Source organism: Typopeltis vanoorti, chromosome 15 (assembly GCF_054136105.1).
Source record: "Typopeltis vanoorti isolate ZY-2024b chromosome 15, IOZ_Tvanoo_1.0, whole genome shotgun sequence".
NCBI classification, from domain to species: domain Eukaryota; kingdom Metazoa; phylum Arthropoda; class Arachnida; order Uropygi; family Thelyphonidae; genus Typopeltis; species Typopeltis vanoorti.
The window spans coordinates 58,608,984-58,633,081 of record NC_143563.1 but is presented as its reverse complement, the minus strand read 5'-3'; the positions used below and the strand labels follow the sequence as shown (position 1 = coordinate 58,633,081).

General features: G+C 36.8%; 1 protein-coding gene across 3 annotated transcripts in view; it reads left to right on the top strand.

Moving 5' to 3' along the window:
* Positions 1 to 416: 416 nt before the first annotated feature.
* Positions 417 to 24,098, top strand: part of LOC150098787 (uncharacterized) — a 204,125-nt gene continuing 180,443 nt past the window's right edge. For all 3 annotated transcript variants that reach the window (XM_090404968.1, XM_090404967.1, XM_090404966.1), the window contains exons 1-2: positions 417 to 618; positions 21,678 to 21,785. The gene's annotated coding sequence lies outside the window, so the exon portion shown is untranslated. The remainder of the gene's footprint in view (positions 619 to 21,677; positions 21,786 to 24,098) is intronic.

Here is a 24,098-nt window from a genome sequence, read left to right as displayed (position 1 = left end):
GCGTATGCATACACGGGCATTCACCACCATCTTATGAAACTAATATATCAATATTGATTGTAATGTCTTTTTATTTTATTTATTTATTTTTTTTTTTTTTGTGTGTGTAAACTGCGTGTGTTCTGCTGGTTGGTTTGCTGCTTGCGGGCAGAAAAATCATTCTGTCCAGTATGAAACTAGCTAACTCGCTTTCATTTGAAAAGCCCTAATAAAGGTTCTTCAAGTACTAGACGGAATCCCAACAAAGGGCTTTCGAACCCAAAGGTTTCTTCTGGATTGGCTGAGTTATGGAGCTCCGTAGACCTGAAATCATCTTAGTATCATGACGAGAGATGGCGTTTATTACCGAAGCATGTATTGCTTTATTGAATTGGGGAGCGATATTAGTTACTGGAACAGCTCACAACAACAAGTATTTGAGCTCGGTGGGAATATGTAAAGAAATAACGAAAAGGATTCTGACCAAGCAGGTGATCAGTAGGACTTAATGATTTTATGAAAGACTCTGTGTATAATGTTTGCAGTTTTAACTGTGTAGACTACGTAATTAAACTTGACGTCATTAGCGATGCGCTCTGCCACTCATTCGTGAGATGTATATTAGTGATTTCTCCTCTGGTAAGTTAGAATTCCATGTCAAAAATTTTTAAAGGGTTGAGGAAATTTTTGGTAGCTCAGGATTTGGCTTATGAAATTGCCATGATATTATAGGCCATATCCAGATAAATACATATGATCTACACTGCATCAGAAACTACTGATCGGAGACATTTAGGAATTAGTAACGTTATTTTAAAAATTCCGTTTTACATTGTATCATTAGACAACTTTCAAAATAATCTTTTATTATTATTATTGAATAGCTTTAACCAGTAACATACAGTACAAATTAACCTGTTGTTTGTAAACAAGGTTTTCGTTTGCTGCTCGTTATTGTCGAACGAGATCACTTGAGATACTTCAATAAACCATATATGATTTCGTTTCATTAAGCATAGCAGTATTCCTTTTGACTTTTTTTTTTTATATTCTTTTCTACAGCAGTGATTTATTGTCTGATATAACTGACAATTTCATAATTCTCCAATGCACCAATACACGAAAGGAACAAATGTCAATATATAAAAGACTTGCTTGATATGCGCACACGTACACACGTGTAATTTTTAATTCTACCAAGCTATCACCTATATATATATATATATATATATTCATTCAAGTATGAATACGCTGTATAAAAGACATTCAGATTAAGTAAAATGTTAGCGTTTCAATACCCAAGTCAACAATATAAAACATGAACGAATACCTGTGAGTTTTTTCACTGGATTATAAAGTAATTATGCTGACAAAAAAAAAAAAAAAGAAGATTTCTGTTTTCATCGGTTTACCAAAGCTGCAGCAAACAAAAGTTTACATGTGAAGTATCTTCACAAAGCTTATCACCCAGACCAGTTTTTACTGAGGAACTATCTTTACTGAGGAGCTATCAGTGTAGCTAGTTACTGAGAACTAAATCAGTGATAAATGTTATATTTCATATACAAGCAGAAAATCTATAGATTTTCTTGTATATGAAAGTACTGTTTATGAGAGATAGCTGTAGTAATTTTTTAATATATGGCAATATGCAATTTGCTACTTTTATATAGAAATATATATAAAGTAGCAAATGACATATTGCCATTTGCTACAGTTGTGACTGGAGGAACTTTTTCTAAGCCTTTCTTCGACTGGTTCCTGAGTTAGTTGATCTCTGGCATGGGCAAGTGGGTTTTTCATCAAGTAAACTCAAGAAAATCGACTGTAGAACCCACATTATTTCAGTCAGTAACATATCCTGTTAGAATTAGGTACCAAGAGATGGCAGCACTTGTTTACTGGTCTCTTCATCTGTGACTACCTATAATTAGTGATAGACATAGGCCAGCTATCTCTGATTGGCTACCGGTGGAGATTGAACTGCTTATTCAGTCTCCAAACACTAGATAGGGTTTAAAGGCCTCACCTACTCCCTGTAAGGAAATAAAAAGGCATTAGCTTATTATTTATTTTATTTATTATATTATTTATATATAGATACTTTACTGAGGTCTCATCAACAGGTCTAGTTCCTGTTGATGAGACCTCAGTAAAGGTCAAAACTGGTGTAGGTCTTTATGCTTTTCATAATTCATGACAATATACAAGACAGATTGATTGCAATTTAAAGACATTCTACACCTAAAAACTAACTGGCTACAATAATACATGGTTACCGTATCTGCTCTCCAGCCAAAGGCTGCGGGTTCAAATCCTGCCGTGGGCCACGTCAGGATTCACAAACATTCCATGCCCACGACCCGTGGGCATGGATGTTTGTGATTGTCTGTGGAAATAAGAGTTGTGGTGGTGGTCGGCGGTAGATGGCATAGGTGTAGTTGCGATCAGTTGGTGGATTGAATGGTGGAGACAGAGTTGTAGAGCAGGCACCCTTCCTCAATAAGTCCTTGGACTCCCTGTCATGCTTATTATTATTATTATGATTATTATTAATAGACATGTCAGTTAATAATCATAATAATAATAATAAGCATGATTCTGGAAACCTCATATTTCTGAAGTACAACTGTTTGTAGTTAAAGTACGAATGTTAACAACATACAAAGCATGTAGATGTATCACAATCAATTTCTGCATGCAAGATATACCTAGAGTTGCATTCAGTGTAATAGGTTTGTCCTGAGTGGCATCTGTTATTTATTTCAGTATTTCTAAGTTCATGTGGCAGTGGCAGTGCTTTACAATAACAAGTTCAGTTTTTCTTAGAACTGGTAGTTCCTCAGTAAAGATCAAACTGGTCTGGGTGATAAGCTTTGTGAAGATACTTCACATGTAAACTTTTGTTTGCTGCAGCTTTGGTAAACGATGAAAACAGGAATCTTTTTTTTTTTTGGTTGATATGCTCTTTCCTTATAGATGATCATCATTGTTAATTGGTATTTTTTCAGTGGTTTCTATGAGAGTGTACTTAGAATCGATGATTTTTCTCTCTTGTGCATTTCGCAGATGAGGCAAGTTTAATTGAGGTTGTAATTTAAGTAAATTATAAATTAAAAGAAATTATATTCTTCTTTTAATCTTTTATCCAAGCATACACAAACCAGTCATTGCACGTGAAGTATGCAAACTCTGGTTTATGGACAATTGCTTCAGTATCCCATAATACAAAGGACACTTTTGACACTTTTGGACATGTATATTGCTATGCATTATGAGAAGATCATTGTCCAAACCAGTTTTGACCTTTATTGAAGTCTCATAAATGGGAGCTATTTTGAAAATACTTCACATCCAGATCTGTTTGGCTGTGCTTGGGTAAAGGACCCAAGTGGTTTATAGCCCAGTGGTAAAACTTTCAGTTATCTCTAATCTGGAGTATTTGATTGTGATATGACTATTTATTACTTGTATATAAAAAATATAAGACTTGTGCATTGATTTAATCTTGGTATCCTGGGTTTAGCTCCTATCGATGAGACCTCAGTAAAAGTCTAAACTAGTTTGGGGCAGCTACCCTTCCCATAATGCATAATGAATCTAAACAAATACATCCAAAAGGAAGTGCACTTTGCATAATGGGATACTGAGGCAGTTGATTTGAAGTCAACAGTGGCTGTGTACAAGTAGACCATTTGTGAAGATACTTCATATGCACACTTTGGTTTGCATATGTGTGTGTAAAGGATTAAAACAAGAAGATAATTTCTTGTTTTAATCAATACTTTATAGCCCAGCAATGAAAACTTTCTACAGCTGGTAATTTCCATTATCACAAGAATTGCATGTAGGCTAGTCCAAATCCATACAGTTATTTACATCAGCAGCAATTCCTCCATATCTAAAGATATCTGGCCATATGTTGATGGCCAGATATATTAATAAGGCTATTTGTTTTGAAGGAAAGGTTCCAAGTGGTAACCACTCGAAACAAGATTCCATTCAAAACCTTTCCTTCACTGTATATAGAAAACCTATTCACACAGGCAGATATATTCACAAACTTTTCCACCACAACCCCTCTCATAATATGGCATCATTAAAACTCTATAATCTTTGTTCCAGTGTATTAGGATGTATTCTGATATATTCAGAATACATCCTCTTCCTTCACCCCTCTCTCAACCGAACTCAACCATATACACAACAATCCAATGGCTACAGTGATTACAGAATTAAAAAAATAATTACTTCCTCAACCATCTCCATCCCCTACGTCTGTGGTACATTGGGAAAAATAGCCAGGTCGTTAAAAAAAAAGTACAACCTCTACACAGATTTTAAGCTCTACTGGAAACTTGCTACCCTTATCTGTTCTACCAAAGATCAGCTCTCTCCTCTCTCAGTGCCTTGTGTATATAAAGCATCCTGTTCCTGCAAGTTGACTTACTTCGGACGGGCAGGTAGATCAGCCACTGTCCGTTTAGATGAACATAAATCTTATATCTGCAATTATGACTATGATCAATCTGGCCTTGCAGACCATGTATTGGACACAGCTCGCAGGATCTTCTGGAAGAAAAACCACCATGCTCCACCATAGTAAATTTTAAAAGGAAAGACTGTTTTTGGAATCTGCAGCAGCACTCAGAAATCAATTTAATCTAAATGAATACAGATGCATAAAACTTCCCAAAATTTAGGAAACAATATTGTCAGAAGTCTCAGTTTACATCCTAGGCTGCCTACAAATGTCCATAGAGGGTGCACCACCTAGATAGTTAGTCACCCATGTTTCATTAAGTATTGTGTTGTCTTTGTGTGTGTGAGTGTGCGTGTTATTTGTACTCCCTGAAGATGTCTCATTGTCTGAGATGAAATATTGAAAGCATTAAAATTAGTTTTTAATCCTTTCCTAGCTGTCAATACTCCATTAAACCTCCAACATGATGACTCTCAGTATTATGTTATACTTGGGGCCATCTTTCCCAGGCACTGACATTGGAAACATACTCGTTATTCAGAATACATCCTCTTCCTTCACTTCTAACACTTCACTCATTATCCTTATATGAATTAAGCCTACTATACTAGGAAGAAACACTCTAATAAAGTGATCACTAAATACACTGCTTGGAAAGAAGTCAACGGACACCCTCATGGGCATGGTGCGTCATGCCATGTATGAGTCACATGTTTGTAGCTAGTATAAATTGGAGGAATATGATGTTTCCTAGTCAGTATAGCTGTGTTCCGATGAAATGGCTGCAAGAAGGGAATTGACGGAGTGTGAAAGAGGCATTGTGATAGGATGCCATGTTACAGAACTGTCTGTTCGGTTGACAAATTGGGCCATCCCTGGTAACAATCAGTGATGACCATGCTGAGATGAAGGCACATGGAGTCAACTGCAAGTGCTACTTGCAGTGGACAACTCGCTGAACATGACTGTAGTGTGCTACAAAGGATAATATGTAAAAACTGCTATTTGTTGGCCAAAACGTTGAATGCAGAATTCTGGGCATGGACTGGAACACGACTCTGCACAAAAACATTCAGATTAGAGGCTTACAAATCGAGTTTCCACGGTAAGACCTCAATGTACAAGTCCCACGTTATCCAGATGAACATGCAGCATCTTGGTGCAAAGAGTATGTACAGTGGGACATAGATGCTGGAAAGCTGTGTTTATATGATAAGGGCACGTTGGACATCTCAGCCACACTTGGATCCTCTGATGCTATGATTGAATCCAAAACTCTTGATTCTCATGTTCCTTCCACCACATGCTGCCGAAGTTGTTCCATAAGAAATCCAAAAATTGAGTTCCTTTATTGCTGCTTACTATCTCCTTTGCCCAGTTTATATTGCTATAGTTTAACTCCCCCATAATGATCACTTGCTGAACTAATTTGCCTTAACATTTCCTGCTCATCATTAGTGATGAGCAGGAAATGAGATTCCCTGGTCTGTAGCAACATTCCACTACATATCTTGTTGTATAAACATCCATCTAACGCCATATACTCTCAAAGCCATTAGTGTTATCTCCACTGTGATTCTCTATCCTGAGAGGGCACAGTTCATCTCTTATCATGAGTAACACTCTATCACCATCTTTATCCTCCCAGTCTTGCTGAAATATGCCATACCCTTTGATTTCTATCCCTGTTAGAACATCCTTCTTAGTTGACCAAGTTTCACTGATACTAACAACCTGTGGAGAGGCTCATTTTCTTTATTTCTAATGCACCTAGCATTTGTATCCAGATAAACAAATGCATTTTCACTATTCCTATAACCATTATTACTCCACTGATACTTCACCTGGCTCTGTAATATAGTGTATACTCTCTCATTTCTCAAGCCACCATCACTATGAGACCATCCTTGCTACGTTCCACCTGTGCAGTCTTAGTTTCCCTTCCCTGATGCACTCATTTGCCAACAAAACAAGTCTCTTCAAATGCCTGCGTCCCTATACATTCAAATGAAATCTATCCTTGCATATAATTTTCTTCAGTCTTCAAATGTACTCCATGCATCCACATATTCTAGACCTCTTTTTCTACACATTATCGCTGTAATCTCATTCATTATTACTGCTCTTCTCCTCCATCCCGTATTATCATCCTGGGGTAACATGCTCACTATCTTTCTTGGACACATTTTTGCTGCACTGTCTCTAACATTAGCAATAAAGAAATGTGCTATAATTTTATTGATCTACAGAATGCCTTTGATTCTATTTGGCATGATGACCTTTGGAAAATTCTGCAACATTATGGAATAGATAGCAAAATAATACAACTGATTGAATCCCTGTACTCATCTTAAAGGAAGGTTGAAATCAAGTGGAATTATAACACCCTTTCCAGTGAAGCATGGAGTGAGACAGGTACAAATTATCAACAGTGTTATTTAACTTCTTCCTCGAATATGTCGTAAAAATCCCTGGAGAAATGTGATATTGGTGTGATTCTAGGAGGAAGAAGAATAAACAATTTAAAGTTTGCTGATGATATTAATCTTCTAGCAGAAAACAAATATGATCTTCAGGAAATCAAAATCACCCCACAAAGTTAGCTCATACTCTTAAAAAAAAATGTGGCTTAACTATAAGTATCCAAAAATGGAAAATGACAAATATCTGTGCTTCTGACCAAGAAGGAAGTGCTCTGGCAGAAACTGAAAAAATCCTACTCAAGGATACACCTGTAGAAGTTGATCAGTTTAATTACCTATGCAATAACTTTAATAAAGATGGACAATCCAGACAGGATATTAAAACACAAATTGCAAAAGCAACAAGAGCACTCCGATATCTAAATAACAAACAAACACAGATAACAAACTTACAATTACAAACAGATTACATCTTATTGACATACTAGTTAATTCATTACTTCTATACAGAAGTGAAACTTTGACTTTCTTAAAAGAAGATGAAAAGAGGTTGCTGGTATTTGAAATGAGGTGCTGTAGACAACTTCTAAAAATACCATACTCTGGTCATGTCACAAATTTTGAAGTAAGACAAAGAATGAGTTCCTTTGGTGGTCCAAGAGATAGCATCATAACTAAGATTCAATGGAAACAAACTCATCTGGTTTGTTCATATTAACAAATGTAATGGTCTCCCTTTGAAAGTTCTTGAAGGAATTATTCCAGGAACTTGAAGAAGAGCCAGACTTAGAATAAACTGGATAGACAATACAAAAAATTAGACAGGTGCCTCGCTTATAGAGCTTAAGGCAAAGTGTCAATCAAGGACTGAATGGAAGATTTCTGTGAGAAGTATTTCCTGATATATACTTGATGGTCCTTTCTGGACTATGGGAGGAAAAGAAGATTATGTTATAACAAGTTTTTTTGTTTTGTCAGAGAAAATTGTACATGTCCAGAAATTATATTCTTGTTTTTATTTTTACCCAGAGTTAGCAAACAACAGTTTGCATGTGAAAAATCTTCACAACTAGTCTACTTATGTATGCTGTATATACTTGTATTCTGATATGAAGTGAACAGCCTCTAAATACAAATAGACCAGCCACGAAGATGCTTCACACACAACAAGAAGGTATATATATATATATATATGCCTTCTTATCAAGTATAATTTAGCTCTCAGTATCTCCACAGGCCTAGCTCCCACTGGTATAGCCTTGATTGCAATATTCCAAGCTACTTGCCCGTGGTGTAATAACTCTTACGGACATGACTAATTAGCATCTTTCAGTGGGTGCTTACCCTAGCAGTTGATATTTTGTCTTCTGCTGAGTAACACCAGCATTTGAACATGCATGTACTGCCATTGGACACCATCCAGGAACTTTGAAATGTATGCCACTATCACTGGTGAAATGAAACATCTCGACAACATGGTGACTGATCATTTTGAACGCTTGTTTTGGGATATGGTAGTACCAACACTGGGTATCATGGAGTGATCTAAGCCAAGAGTGAAGAGCTGCATGATTTTTTGAGGTCACTCGAAGAGGTTTTGATCTTTAGCGATCTTTTATAGATCACTAGTAATTTATATAGAAGGCCATGCACCTTTGTAGACATCAGTAAAGATTGAAACGGGTATAGGTAGTGATCTTTTCCATAATGCTTGACAATATGCATGTCTGAGATTGCATTTGTGCATTATGGGATACTTGGAAAAATTAACATTGTCATATATTTCTATAGTGCAGCCATGAAGATACCTCATCTGTAAAATTTTGTTTGCTCTTGCTTTGGCAGAGGATGAAAATAAGAATATATAATTGCGAGCATGGAATTTTGGGAATGTCTTTAGGCAGAGTTGAATTTCATTGCCTAGTATGAGACCACTCATTATCATCATCATCATGTGTTGTCTCTGTCCAGGAGGTTGACTACCAAGATGTGACTCATGGTTGACTATGGATAATGTGATGTGGAAGAGATAGGGTCCTCTGGGTGAAAAAGCACTCTATATTTTTTTTTGGTAATTTTTGCAATCTGGTCCCACTCTGAAACAGAATTACTTCAATTTTTAGACAGAGTAAACTCTTCATATAACTGCATTAACTTAGTTCACTATTGAACTTGAATTTAGTAATCCTTATCTTTAGCACCTTAGTAATACCTTAGTCAGGGCAGTCGCCAGATTAGATCTCGCCATGAGGCAAGCAATAAATATCGCCCCTGGTGGATCGCCCCTTGCTTAATGTGGGATTTGATTAACGCAGCAAAATTAATTGCCGCAATCCCTTGATATACACGGCAAGAGTTTTGATTAACGTGCCTTTAACCCTGAGGAGCTCGCAGCTGATCTGACAGATACATGCAAAATGTTTAATATAAATATTCTTACACAATTCAGTGTATAGCTTGGAGGTCATGACTAGTGCATTCATATGTTACGAGTGATATTCGGCACTGTTTTTTGCTGTCAGTTTGGTTTAACACATGTTATGTTGTGATATTTGACAGTAAATTGTATCTGAGAGATACCGTGACCTCCGATGTCAGTATTGTATGGTTTAGTTTTTTTTTTTTTTTTTTTTATTCTTTGTTCAATAATTTCTAGATTGTAACTGAAAATAAATAAACTATCATGTATTACTGAAATAGAGAGCCAAAGGCTTATTAATCATACATGTCCTCTAGGAGATGTGCTTTACATTATGGAAAATACTAAGAAAAGTGATCTGGAGCTTACTCCACCTTTACTATGAGTTCCCCATAAGGTTGCTTATGCTTGCATCTGCCGAAACTTTTAGTTTCTATATATTTGGCACGAAACTCTTGTAGTTTCTATATTTGGCTATGAAATCATGTTGGATTCAATATCCACTTAATTTGTACCATCATGTATTATATTTGCAGCGTTTTTTCTTTATGTTTCATTGTTTGTTTGCCAAGGTCTAGAGAGTCATTTTTCTTGTTATTATGCCGATAAGAAAAAAACTAAAACTGTTCAAATGACTCTTGATAACTTCTTTTGATAAAAAAAATTACAGTAAATAATGTAGGTACAAGTATTTATTAAATATTTGCTTTGCATTCATTTTTTATCTTTCCTAAAAGAGTACCATATAAAACGAATTATTAATACAACAATCGATCATGAACGAATTGTAGTTTTTACCATTGATTATTAGATTTGATTAACACGATTTTGATATACGCGGTAACATCGAGGGATTAATTCACCGTGTTAATTGAAGGATACCTGTATAAGAAAATCTCAAGTTGCTGTTTTGTTTTTATTACAAGAGAAACATTAATGCAAAACAATTACATAATAATAGTAATTAAATGTTTGCTCTGTGGTGATATCGCACAATAAAACTGTTCTAAATTTAAATTATAAGCTATGGCCACCTCTATCGATATATTTGCTAGACCAATCAATCTTTCTTGAGTCATTGCTGTTCACAAATAATTTTTAATCAGTTTAAGGTTGGAAAAACTTCTTTCTGCACTTGCTACGCTAATAGGAATTGTTAGTGTAGCGACGGTGCCTAATGCAATATGGCTGAACGAGCGCCCTTATTAAGTGGCGATGTGAGGCAGGCTACCTCTATGCTACATCCTTTCGACGGTACTGACCTTAGTAATCTGTAACCCTACAGTTGGCTTTGCATCAGGTTGATGAGAAGTATACTTGAGTACAATACAGATGGAAACAAGAGTATAATTTCTTGTGAACTGTAATATATACTCCAACTCAGAGAAGAGACTTGCTTTAACTGTCCCTAATTCAGAATATTGTAGTAACATGATGACAGTGGTGTAGCTATAGCTGTTGCTGCCCCTCTTAATACACACCAAAAAATACTACAAAAAGTCAAAACGATGTACAGGGAAATAAATTAAAACAGTATGTTTATTTTTGAAGTAAAACTTTAATTTCAACATTCTAAAATATTATTTTTCTTACTTTTCTGTTAGCAAAATCATCAATAACATTGCCAAAGTCTATTTCATAGTAATGTAGGTAATTCTTAATCAATTTTATTTAGAAAACCTTTTCTCACAACTATCAACACAGCAATTGTGAGGAAAATTTGCTATAGTATTATAATAGCTGTAACTAAGTTCTCGAGACTGTATTTTAGAATTGACTGCAAAAGTTAAAAAAATGTTCAAAGTGCCACCCAGAGCAGACCACTCCCTCTGCCGCCCCCCCCTCTAGCTACGCCTCTGCATGATGATATATCAGTTTGTTACTTATATGTTGAAAACTAACTATCTTTCATTAAGATCGTATGGCTCCCTTGAACTATGGTTTAGCTCTGAAGGTCTTCCAGCAGATTCTTACCCTAGGAGTAGAGTTTGTTCCTGCTGGCTAAATCTGAGGTTCAGGATGATGTCAGCTTTCATTCTTTTGCCTGCTGAGCAGAGTCAAGGTTTGGCACAGTGCTGCTTGATGGAACCAGTATGAGTATCCTGGAACAATTTATGATCACTCTTTTCTAGAGTGATCGTTTTAGATTGCTCATAAACTATGAGCAATCTGGGTATTCTTTTGGGGTAGGGGGGCGCACATACCCTTGGTTATATCTTCTTCTGATGTGGCCTAGGGTCTTTCAGAGAGGGCACTTAGAAGTAGTTGGTTCCTTCTGGCTGCTGGATAAAGCCAGTGATAGAGACTGGGGGGAATTTGCCCACTGCTTAATAGAGCCAAAGTTTGATGCAGTGTTGTCATCTGAAATCAATGCCTGGTAACTTGGAAGTGATCCTGGTTTATTATTATTATTATGTGACACCTCCAGGGAGTCCAAAGACTCATCGAGGGAGTGTGTGCCAACAGCATCGAACGATTGAACCCCTTCTGACTTCTAACTGCATTCAAACTTGCTTAACTTTTTTTGTGAGCTATTAGTAGCAGAGGCTCTACCAATTGACCAACCTTTGTTGGTTAGAGTGAATGTTTCATGTAACTTGATGAGATTCATTGTTATCTCTCCCTCTCTGTAGGGGTACCTATTTGTGGTTGAGGAGACCTCACATTAATGGTACTGGTCCTTTTCATTCTTCCTCTTTTTCTCTACTTTTCTTCCTGTATTCTTGGCTCTACTTCTGAGTATTTTTTATTATCTTTTCATCCCATTTCATCCCGAAAATGTTTCATCCCATTATTCCGTACATCCGGATAAGTTTTGACAAAACCGATAAGGAGCCACGGGGTGTCTGTGAAGGACTTGCTCATTTAAATGTTGTAGAACTATATATTGATGTGTTTATGCTGAATGGATAACCTGCAGTGATTAAAAATCTATACAACATATAGAGATACGACAATAATAAATAATAAATGTTTTATTTTTCCCCTGTTCTGATTTGTCATAGTTCTGTTTCTTCATATTCTGTACTTTCATGTTCTGTTATATCATATTCTGTTCTTTCATGGAACCGAAGGGAACATATATGGAAGCGATAACTTTCCTGTTCTTTGCACAATGTCTTCACAGCAGCCATGTTCCCCTACGTGGATGACCATATGGAAAATGGACCAAGCTGACCGGAACACTTTTTCTTGTCTTGTAAAATTTTATTCTGATACTGTCAGTCAGCAGCCTCCATTCCAAGAGCATCATCTCTATTTCCACTCTGTCTGAAGCCTTGGTGGAACCCAGAATGCCAGATAGCCAAAAAAGATCAACACAGAGCATGGGATATATTTAATAGCTTTAACAACTAAGTGTGCTTGGCCCAAAACACATTATGTGAGACATCAGAGTTGAAAACAATCTTGGATTCAATTTATTAATCAAATGACCAGTGCAGAATGGGATCAAATCTGGAAAATGAAAGGTAGATATAGAACACACTAATCCCAAAGCTATTGCAGACACTTGGGGAGAAAATTTTGCCAGAATCTCTGCAACAGTTTCATATCCTCCTGAATTTTTAATACTGAAAGAGCAGCAAGAGAAACAAAGGTTAAATTTTTTTACCAATGGACTTGAGACATACAATCAACCATTTGTTAAGGTGGAACTAAAAAGAGCTCTTTTACTGTCTTGCCCCAGTGCAATAAAGCCTGATAACATCCATTATGAAATAATTAAACATTACCATTATCTTCTATGGATCTCCTTCTCTTAATATACAATAGAATACTTGTAGAGGAAGGCTTTCTGGATTCTTGGCATAAGTCAGTTGTCGTTTGCTATCCCAAAACAAGGAAAGGATCCAGCACAAGCTAATAAGTATTGACCTATTGCTCTAACCAGCTATCTTTGTAAGATATTAGAAAAAAATGGTTAATGCCAGACTTCTCTGGTTGTTAAAAAGCAATGATCTTCCTTCAATACATAATGCAGCTTCTATAGACATCATTCAACTTTAGACCATTTGGTTTATGTATAAGAGATACATGTCTGAAGAAAGAACATCTGGTTTCAGTTGTCTCTTCCATGGAAAAAGCTTTGACACAACCTGGAGATATGGCATATTTAAAAACTTCTATAATTTAGTTCTCAAAGAACACCTTTGTGTATTTATTAAATACTTTCTGTTCAGGCGAGCTTTCCAAGTCAGAACGGTAAGTATGCTATTTGGTCATATCATCGAGAATAGGGTGTTCTCCAAGCTCTGTCTTAAGTGTGACACGTTTTTGCTATCAAACTTAACTAAGTCATTCACTGAACAGCTCCCTTTCACTATAGACAATGCTCTATATGTTGATGACTTCACAATTTACTGTCACTCTCATAACATGAGGGTAATTGAAAGATAACTTCAATAAGCAGTTGATCATGTTTCTCTGTGGGCTCTTAGTAAAGGGTTGAGGTTTTCAACAGAAAAAAAAGTCTGCGTATACTTCTGTCGAAATTGCACTCTTTACCCAGATCCTTATTCCAGTAGCAACAGAAGCCAAGTTCTTGGGACTCATCTTTGACAGAAATCTTACATTTTTGCACACATTCATCAACCAAGAGAAAAGTGCAAGAGAGCATTGATCTCTTTTCACTCTATCCTCTACTGAGTGAGGTGCCAATCAATCTTCATTGCTTCATCTTATCGTGCACTTATACGTTCAAAGCTGGATTATTGGTCCTACAAGGCAACTGTCTATGGTTCTGCAAGACAGAATAGCCCTCCATCATCAGGGTATACAGATAACTACTGGTGCCCTTCACACATCACCCATTCAAAATCTTTATGTTGAAGCAAATGAACTGGCTTAGATGGAAGCAGTTGTCTTAATTATACTCTAAAGATAAATTTTCTTTCAGATCATCCTACATGGACTAGTCTCTCTCTGCTTTGGGAAGCTCAATATCACACAACACATCAGACTGCTATGCGTCCTTTTGGTATGCGTGTTAAAGAGGGTATGCAAGATTTTGACAACATTGACATTGCCTGCACCAAACATAATAGCATCCCTCCATGGCAGGTTTGCACTCCATCCTGCAACCCCTCACTTTGTCAACTACAGAAGTCTCATATTCCATCATCTGTCTACCTGCAGCTGTTTAATGCACACAAGAGCAGCCCACTCTGATTTCTGGGCTATCTATACTGATGACTCAAGAACTGATACTTGTGTTGACTGTGCTGTTGTGTTTCCTGACATTACTATCTCCAATCAGATCACACCTGTTTGCAGTAATTATACAGAAGAGTTACATGTCGTTCAACTTGCACTCATGCACATCAAAGAAAACCACTACCAAAAGTGCGTAATTTATACAGACTCATTGAGCTCTTTATAGACTATTGCTTCTCCTATGTATAATCCACATCTAGTGCTGTATAAGGTGTTACACCTGTTGTACAAAATGAAAACCTTTAATTTTGATATTCGGTTATGCTGATTTCCCAGCCACTTTGGAATTAAGGGAAATGAGACTGCAGATACAACTACTAGATCAGCTCATACTTTCTCCACATACTGTTTAACAATACCATATACTGACTACAAATAGTTTGAGATCATAGCTAATTGCCCAATGGCAGGAAGCATTGACAAATAAAATATATGACATTAAGCCTGAAATTAAGCATTCACATTTTAATCAATGTAGAAAGAGAAGAGAGGAAGTTGTACTTGAATAGATCACAGTCATCTTACACATTCTTATTTACTGAGGGCTGATGACCAGTATAAAAAAATTCAATACATCTAGCACTTTACACAAGAGGAATGAAATTTTTACCTATCTGGACAAGCTATATACACTATTATGAAGGAAAGTGGTATTAAACCTGATATCAAAATTGGAAATGTTAATCTCAGCTCTTTGCTTTATGTAGATGATGTTATACTTCTAAATAAATCCGCTACAAGTCTGCAAGATTCCCTGACTAAATTGAATAACTGTTGTAGTAGATATGATATGAAGGTCAGCATGACAAAGACAATGAAAATAGGCAGAAACATTGAGAATATCAACTGCACTGTGAATGGAGAACCTATAGAACGAGTAAAACATTTCAGCTACTTAGGCACGATTTTTAGTGAAGATGGTAAATTATTATTTTATTATTATTATTATTCAGGCCTTCATGGAGTCAAAAGACTCATCGCAGGAGGTCTTTTTTAAAAAACACAAGTCTATCAAGACTCGTGTTTTCCAAAAAAGTTGATAGACTCGTGTTTGATGGACCTCCTAGGAAACACAAGTCTATCAAGACTTTGTGTTTCCTAGGAGGTCCCTCCTAGGAAACACAAAGGTTTGGTTTCTTTGCATGGAGGGTGGTTGAACCATAGAATGCATTGCCTGATGGAGTGGTGAAAGCGAGAACGGTCAATGCGTATAAGGAGTCTATCATACCACTCCTTATACGCATTGACCGTTCTCGCTTTCACCACTCCATCAGGCAATGCATTCTATGGTTCAACCACCCTCCATGCAAAGAAACCACTCCTCACCCTCTTTCTCACAGTTTCCTTTCGTAACTTCCAGGGATGGCCCCTTGTCATGACTCCTTCCCACTGTTCAACCAAGTGAAAGAACTCCCCAGTGTCAACCCTATAGCCACCTCTCATCAGTTTAAAAGTCTCAATCATATCACCTCTCCTTCTTCTATCCATCAAACTCTGCAGTCCACACTCCCTCAGCCAATCCTCATAACTAACAATGTACAGTCCTGATACCATCTTTGTTATCTGCCTTTGTACTCTTTCCACAGATAATTTATCCCCTTCAAATCCTGGGGACCAGATATGAGAACAATAGTCTAAGTGTGGTCTGATCAGAGTCTTATACAACGGAATGATAACTATTTTATCTCTGCTGGTTGGTGTCCTCATTATTGCAGCAATTCTCTGTGTTATCTTCACTACCTTTGCCATATGTCCCCTAAATTTCAGGTTTCTATCAATCCCAGATCTCTTGTCTGCTTCCTCCAGTTTAATTCCTCCCATACAGTATGCAGTGTCCCAAACTTCGAGACCTTACATTTTTGCTGCATTAAACTGAAACGCCCATTCATTTGCCCATCTATCTAGCTTATTCAAATCCTCTTGGAGGGCTACCACATCTGCACTGTTACTAATAACCCTTCCCAGCTTCGCATCATCCGCAAACAACTGAATATCCCCTTGCAATCCACGGACAATGTAACTGATATAAAGGTTAAACAATATAGGTCCCAGTGCTGAGCCCTGTGGAATCCCACTTGTAACCTTCTGCCTCTTTGATATTGCTCCATCATACACAACTGTCTGATACCTATCGGACAGCCAATCCTGAATCCAGTTGATCAATCTGACATCCAGACCCATGTGCTGCGACTTGAATATCAGCTTATCGTGTGGCACCCTGTCAAATGCCTTTGCTAAGTCTAGGGAAATGGCAGTATATGCCTTTCCCTCATCTAACGCTCTTGTAACTTTATCATAAAAGGCTAGCATATTGCTAAAACAAGAGCGCACCTTCACAAATCCATGTTGACTCTCACAGATAACATTACCCTCATCTGCCCAATGCTGTATACGGTCCCTCACTATTTTCTCCAAGATCTTACTAACTATTGATGACACACAAACTGGCCTATAATTAGACACTTCCAGTCTGCTACTGCCCTTATGCAATAGCACTATCTTACCTTCCTTCCATTCCAATGGCACCTTTCCTGCAGCCAGACTTTCATTGAAAAGCCAGGTTAAAGGTACTGTCAGTTCCTTAGCACATTCTCTCAAAACTCGTGGTGAAATACCATCCAGTCCCACAGCTTTACTAACATCCAGTGTACTCAGTATGTGGAACACACTCTCCTCCTGTACCTCTAAACCTCGAACCTTCCCTATCCCTCTAGTATTCAAATTGACTCCTCCAGGATGACATATTCCAATAAAGTGTTCATTGAACAATTCCACAATGTCCTCTGCATCGGTCACCTTATTCCCATTTTTATCCCACAATGTAATTCTTCCACAGTCATTTCTCCTCCTACTCACCATATAGCTAAAAATATTCCCTCGGATTTTCCTTGGATCTAAGAGCCAATCTTTTCTTCATATTCCAGTTTCGTCTTCCTTACCATACTAGTCACTCTCCTGGCCTGTGTCTTATATTCTTCATGCATCTTCTCTTCACCTGTCTGCTTATATCTCTTCCATAGCCTCTTTTTTGCATGCAATTCCTGTTTAATATTGTTTGTCATCCACTTTACTCCAAATTGTGTCCTCTTCTTCTTCTTTACTCGTGGAATACAGCTTACCATTGCTGCTAACAAATATTCCTTCACAATTTCCCAAGCACTAATGATATCCCAGCCTTCCAATTCCTCCCTCCACAAAACTTCCCCAAGTTGACGTCTAAGACTATTATAATCACCTGCTTTATAATTCCATATACTTTTGCTTCTCTTTGATACTCCTACATGTCTATTCATTTTCCAAGTCAAAAGCATATAGTCACTCTCTCCAACTGGTGGGAGAGATGTCATCTCAGTTATTATCAACTCTTCTGATGCTGTAACCAAATCCAAAACTCTTGAACCTCTTGTTCACTCTGTTACATGTTGCCTAAGACATTTGTCCCTCAAGAATTCTAGAAATTCCATTCCCTTATATTCCTTTATTGCTACATGCATCTTTCTCTCCCCAATTTATACTGCTGTAGTTAAAATCTCCAATAACAGTCATTCTTCTTGCACTTGCCACGCTCAACTGTCTCAACATCTCCTGGTTCCCCACCCTCTGTGCTCCTTGGTCTGTAGCAACACCCCACTAAATATCCTGTCTTGCCTACCTCCACCTCACACCATATGCTTTCAAAATCAAAATCATTAGTGTCATAGCCTTCCAAAGCCTCCACTCGTACAGGACATAGGTCATCACTTATCATAAGCAGTACTCCTCCACCACGCTTTCCCTTCCTATCCTGTCGAAAAATGGTGTACCCAGCAACTTCTATTCCTGTTATTATATCCTCTTCTGTCAACCACGTCTCGGTGATCCCAATAATCTTTGGCCAGGCTGATGCTATCAGTGCCACCAATTCCTCTCACTTATTCCTCTCCCTTAAAATGGAAATAGACAACAGAATCAACAAAGCTTGTATGGTAGGAAGTCATTTGAATAAATTCATATGGAATAAGAGAGAAATTAATTGGAACACTAAATTAGCTGTATACAAGACAGTGTACAAACCAGTTTTAACTTATGGATTTGAGAGCTGGGTCAAAAGTAAAACACTTGACCAAAGACTAGAGACCGCAGATATGAGAGTCCTGAGAAAGATTAGGGGCATGAATAGATGGCATCAGTGGTAATATCATATTAAAAACAAGGATATTAGGAAGGAACTTGACATTGTCAACATCCAGGAATGCATTAGCATAGCTATTCTCAGGTGGTATGGTCACTTAAATAGAATGGGCGAGGAAAGATTAGCAAAATAAGTATTCTCTGCCAGGTTGTCAGGAAAACTACCCAGAGGAAGACCAAGATATAGGTGGATTGATATGGTACAAAATGCCTTAGATGATAGAAATATAAGATCTGATAATGTTGGAGTCTTGACAAGTAACAGACTGATTTGGAGGAAAATTGTAGATAGGAAGTTAGTAATGATGTAAATTTTTCATGTAGTACTATCGTATCCTGTACATCCCTTGACGGTACATGGCAGGAATTTGATGATGATGATGATATACACTCAGGGAGATGTCAGACTCAGACAGATTGCATGATGTTTTTAAGCTTCTTAATTTGTACAAACACATTTCACTGTAATTTTGTTTATATGTAGATACTGCATTATTTAACTTTATTTTTAAGTGTAAATAATTTGTACATACATATTATTTACTAGTTTGTCTTTACTATTTATGTATTGCTGTAACTTTTGATCTTGTGTATTGCTGTAACCTTTGCAGTAATTTTATTTATATGTAGATATTGCATTGTTGACCTTAATTTTTGTGCATGCATATTGTTTACTAATTTCTCTTGGACTATTTATGTACTGCTGTAACCTTTGCCATAATTGTATTGTATATACTGTGTTGCTTTGCAGTATTTACAATAAAATTAGTTTGGATTTACAATAAAATTACTTTGGTTTTTGTACATGCATATTGTTTACTAGTTTGTCTTTGACTGCTTATGTATTGTTGTAACTTTGCTATGGAGCAGTATGGCTTTTGCTGTTCTTGCACCAATAAACCAACCAATTTGTGATCTTTTTTTTGGATTACTAGGAATTCTTGGGAAGCTCTGAAACTTTATACAAGGTCAAGACTGGTCTGGTTATTTATTCTACCACTAATTCATGTCTTTACGTACTCTCCATAAGGATGGATATGTGTGGGGATAGGGTATTGGGCAACTTGATGTGAGGTCAACTTGCTCTCTATATACAAATAGTCTAATCATGAAGATATTGCACATGCAAATATTGTTTGCTTATGCTTGGGTAAGATAAGAATAAAAATAAGAATATAATTTCTTGTCAAGTATAATGATTTTTTCTTACTACAACAACAGTTATCACTTTTCTTGTCTGTGCTTTATTATCATGCAGCTGCTGACCATTTTCTTGCTTTTATCTTTTCTATAGCATCTTATGAGAATATTTGCATTCTTCTTTATCAGCCACGTGGTTAGCATATCTGCTCTCCAGCCAAAAGGCTGCAGGTTTGAATCCCTCCATGGGCATGGATGTGTGTGATTGGGAAAATACTAGTGGTGGCAGTGGACAGTAGATGGCACCGATGTAGATAATGGTAGTTGGTGGATTGAGTAATGGAGATGGAGAGTTGTAGAGCAGGTCTCGCCTGTGATGAGTCTTTGGACTCCTTGGATGTCAAGTAACAATAATATATGTCTGCTTTGGATCCAACCAATAATGTCACTCATTCTTCTCCTTAATCTTTTAATTTCAGATTTATATGAAAGTAAAATATTAAGTTAATTATCCTGTTCATCAGTCTTAATTGAATCTTCCATTTCATCCTAATTTTTCTCATCTTTCTCCTCAACATTACTTTCTTATTTTATATCAATTTATATATTATTATTATTATTACGGGCAACTCCAGGGAGTCATTAGACTCATCGAGGGAGGGGCCCCAAATCATGTTCATTACAACTATTCGACATTCATACAGTATCTATCATACCTCGCCTTAAACTTATTCACTGTCACAGCATCCACCACAGATTCTGGCAGCCCATTCCACTCATTGACCACTCTAAAAGTAAAGAACCCAGCTCTAACACTCTTACTAACCACACTTTTGCCCTGCTTCCATGGATGTCCCCTAGTCCTCTCACAACCAGCCCTGTTCTCAAAAATATCTTCTGAATTAATTTTATAGAAACCCTTCAATAATTGGAATGTCTCAATCATATCTCCCCTCCTCTGCCTATCAACCAATTTTTGCAACCCACAAATCCTCAACCTGTTCTCATAAGGTTCATTCCACAGACCTGCTATCATCTTGGTCACTCGCCTCTGGATCCTCTCAACCTCCTCCCTCATCAAGAAGAAACCTAGGTGACCAAATCTGGGCACAGTAGTCGAGATGGGGTCTTATCAAGGCTCGATACAGAGGAACAATAACCTGCTTGTCTCTGATTGTCAACGTATTCTTCAGCAATCAAGTGATTTGATGAGCTGATTTGGCCACTTTTGCAATGTGCCCCCTAAACTTCAACTCCTTATCCACCAACACTCCTAAATCTCGTGTCTCATCAATTTCCTGGAGTACAGTTCCACCAATGTAGTAAACTGCTGCTAATCTTTTCACCCCAAAATGTATAACTTTACATTTGCCACATTAAATTGACATCCATTCTCCTTACCCAGATCTCCAATCTATCCAAATCATCCTGCAAAATTTTGACATCATCTGCAAACAAATGAACTGTTCCTCTCAGATCCTTTCCTATATCATTAATGAACAAATTAAACAGCAGTGGTCCAAGAACAGATCCTTGTGGCACACCACTAGTCACAGGCCATCTTGTGGACTCTACTCCTGAATAAACCACTCTCTGATATCTCTCAGTCAACCACTCTCCTATCCATCACACCAACCCTATATTCATCCCCATATGCTGCATTTTACTGATTAGAATTCCATGTGGTATCCTGTCAAAGGCCTTAGCAAGGAGTTTACTTGGTGTAATTGATAAAAGCACAAGTATCACAATGAACTTAAAGTGCTAGGACTTCTTTTTTACTAATACATTTATTAGTAAAGGATATTAAACAAAAATGTGTATTTTTTTTTTTTCTTCTTCTTTCCAGTCAGTACTATATTCGAGAGAATGAATGACCTTCATCTGTTTCAACCTCATCTTACTCCTTTGGCTGACTGAATCAAGACATGGGATTTGACGTTTAATATGGAGAATTGTAAGTATTCAACAACTCGTAATAAGAACAGTTATTTCAAAGAATACATATAATCAAATTATAAGTAAATTCAAATGATTAAAATTTTATATTCAGAAAAAAGTATTTCAGTAATCTTCCGTTCTACTGTTTTATCTGACCATAGTGGAATGCAATTTGCCTTTCTGATAATTGAAGAATCAGGTAAGTGAAATACAGTTGCATTATGCTCTATCATAAGTTGGTTGACACACGTCCGTCGGTTAATTTGAAGGATTGTTGTTTTGAAGTTCAGTTAAACTGTAGATTACTGTATTATTAAATTCAAATTAATGATGGTACATTTCTCCCTTCAATTGGAAAAGACCCAAGTTTGATTCTTGTCATGATGAGCGAAATCTTTATTTGGACTTTTTTCCAATTGAATATGGGTTACCCAATCTCATACAGAGGTAGCAAGATTTTTCCCTCTGGGAAATACATTGGAAAAGACCTAAGTTCGATTCTCATCATGATGAGCAAAATCTTTCTTTGGTCTTTTTTTCAACTAAATATGATTTAGCCAATCTCATACAGAGGTAGTAAGATTTTCCCCTCTTGGAAACTCAAGTTTTTCATCTCGCCCACAGGCAAAACGGCTAGAAAACACAGAGTTTACATTAAAAAAATATTATTAGTGGGCGGATGGCATTGTGTGTAGATGAAGAATTAAGTAGCAGAAACAGCAGGCTTTGTGGAGCATCCTCCCATGAGTCTTTGGAAGTGTCGCTTAATAATAAGTAGGGGGGGAAATTTAAATTGCTATTCTAATAAAATATTTTGTGGGAATGTCTTTTAGTATATAAGCTAATGATGTACTATTGGAACGGATGTGGTTCTTTGTTAGATGCTGTTAAGTACTAATAGTTCCTGATTGTTTGTTTTCTTGCTGTTTCTTTCATTCTTGGAAGTGAGGATAGTTATTAACTCCTTCTTTGTAGATCCTTCCTAATTATTGTCATTTTACAAGTTAGTGCTGTTTCAAACATTTCATGTGGAAAGGAATACGTGTATATTCCTTTCCAGAAAGTGTTTCTGTCTGCAGATGTATTGCACCATTAAAATGAACACTCCAAACATGGTCCACCAAGATTATCATCGGTGTGCAATGTAAAAAAAAGCGACTGCATTTACTCCATTATGCAAAATAAAGTTAAAAAAAAAGAAAAAAAGTTGCATTTTTAATAAACTAAACCTGAAATATAATTTATTGGAAAATGTTTATAAAAATGTATTTGTTTATTCTTTTCTAAGGAATATGATATTGAATAAATGTCTGTATTTTTGTATCTTTCTGATGTTAAATCAGGTATGAGACAAGGATGTACATTATCTTTGCTATTATTCATCCTCTACATGAATCATATTATGAAGGAAAGTGTTATTAAATCTGATATCAAAATTGGTTATGTTAATCTTAGCTCTTTACTTTATGCAGATGATGATATTATTATTATTTCGGGACACCTCCAAGGAGCCTGAAGACTCATCGAGGGAGGGCACCTATTCTACAACTTTCCATCTCCACCACTTCACCTACCAACTACACTGAACCGCTCCTACCATCATCTAAACCAACATCATCTACTGTCCATCACTATCATTTTTGTCTGTAAATTGCATATGTTCTAAAGGCCAATTTGTCTGTATGCAGGATAAAAGAACTGTGTTGTAGGTTTCCAGGAGAAAAACCCTGCTACCTCCATAGGAGATTGGCTAACTCGCCTTCAATTGAAAAAACCTATATAAAGATTCCTCCCATCACGAACAAGAATCGAACAACGACAGTACTTTTTCAGTCGAAAACGTACTGTAGTTGGTGAATGTATAGAACAAGCAAAACATATCAGCTAATGTTTAGCAATTTTTAGTGAAGATGGCAGATTAAAGATGGAAATAGACAGCAGAATTAGGAATGCTGGTATGGTAGGAAGTTAAATGAATAAATTTGTATGGAATAAGAAAGAAATTAGTCAAAACACTAAACTAGTTATATATAAGACAGTTTCCAAACCAGTTTTGGCTTGTGAATCTGAGATGGGTTATGAATGAAGCACTTGATCAAAGACTTGAAGCCACATATATGACAGTTCTGAGAAAGATTAGGGAAATTAATAGCAGTATCATATTAAAAACAAGGATATTAGGAAACTACTTGACATTGTTAGCATTCAGGAATATGTTAGCAGAGCTAATCGCAATGTATAGCCACTTAAACAGAATGGGAGAGGAAAGGTTAGCAAATTAAATGTTTGCCAGTATGGCAGGAAAAAGACTCAGAGGAAGATCAAGATC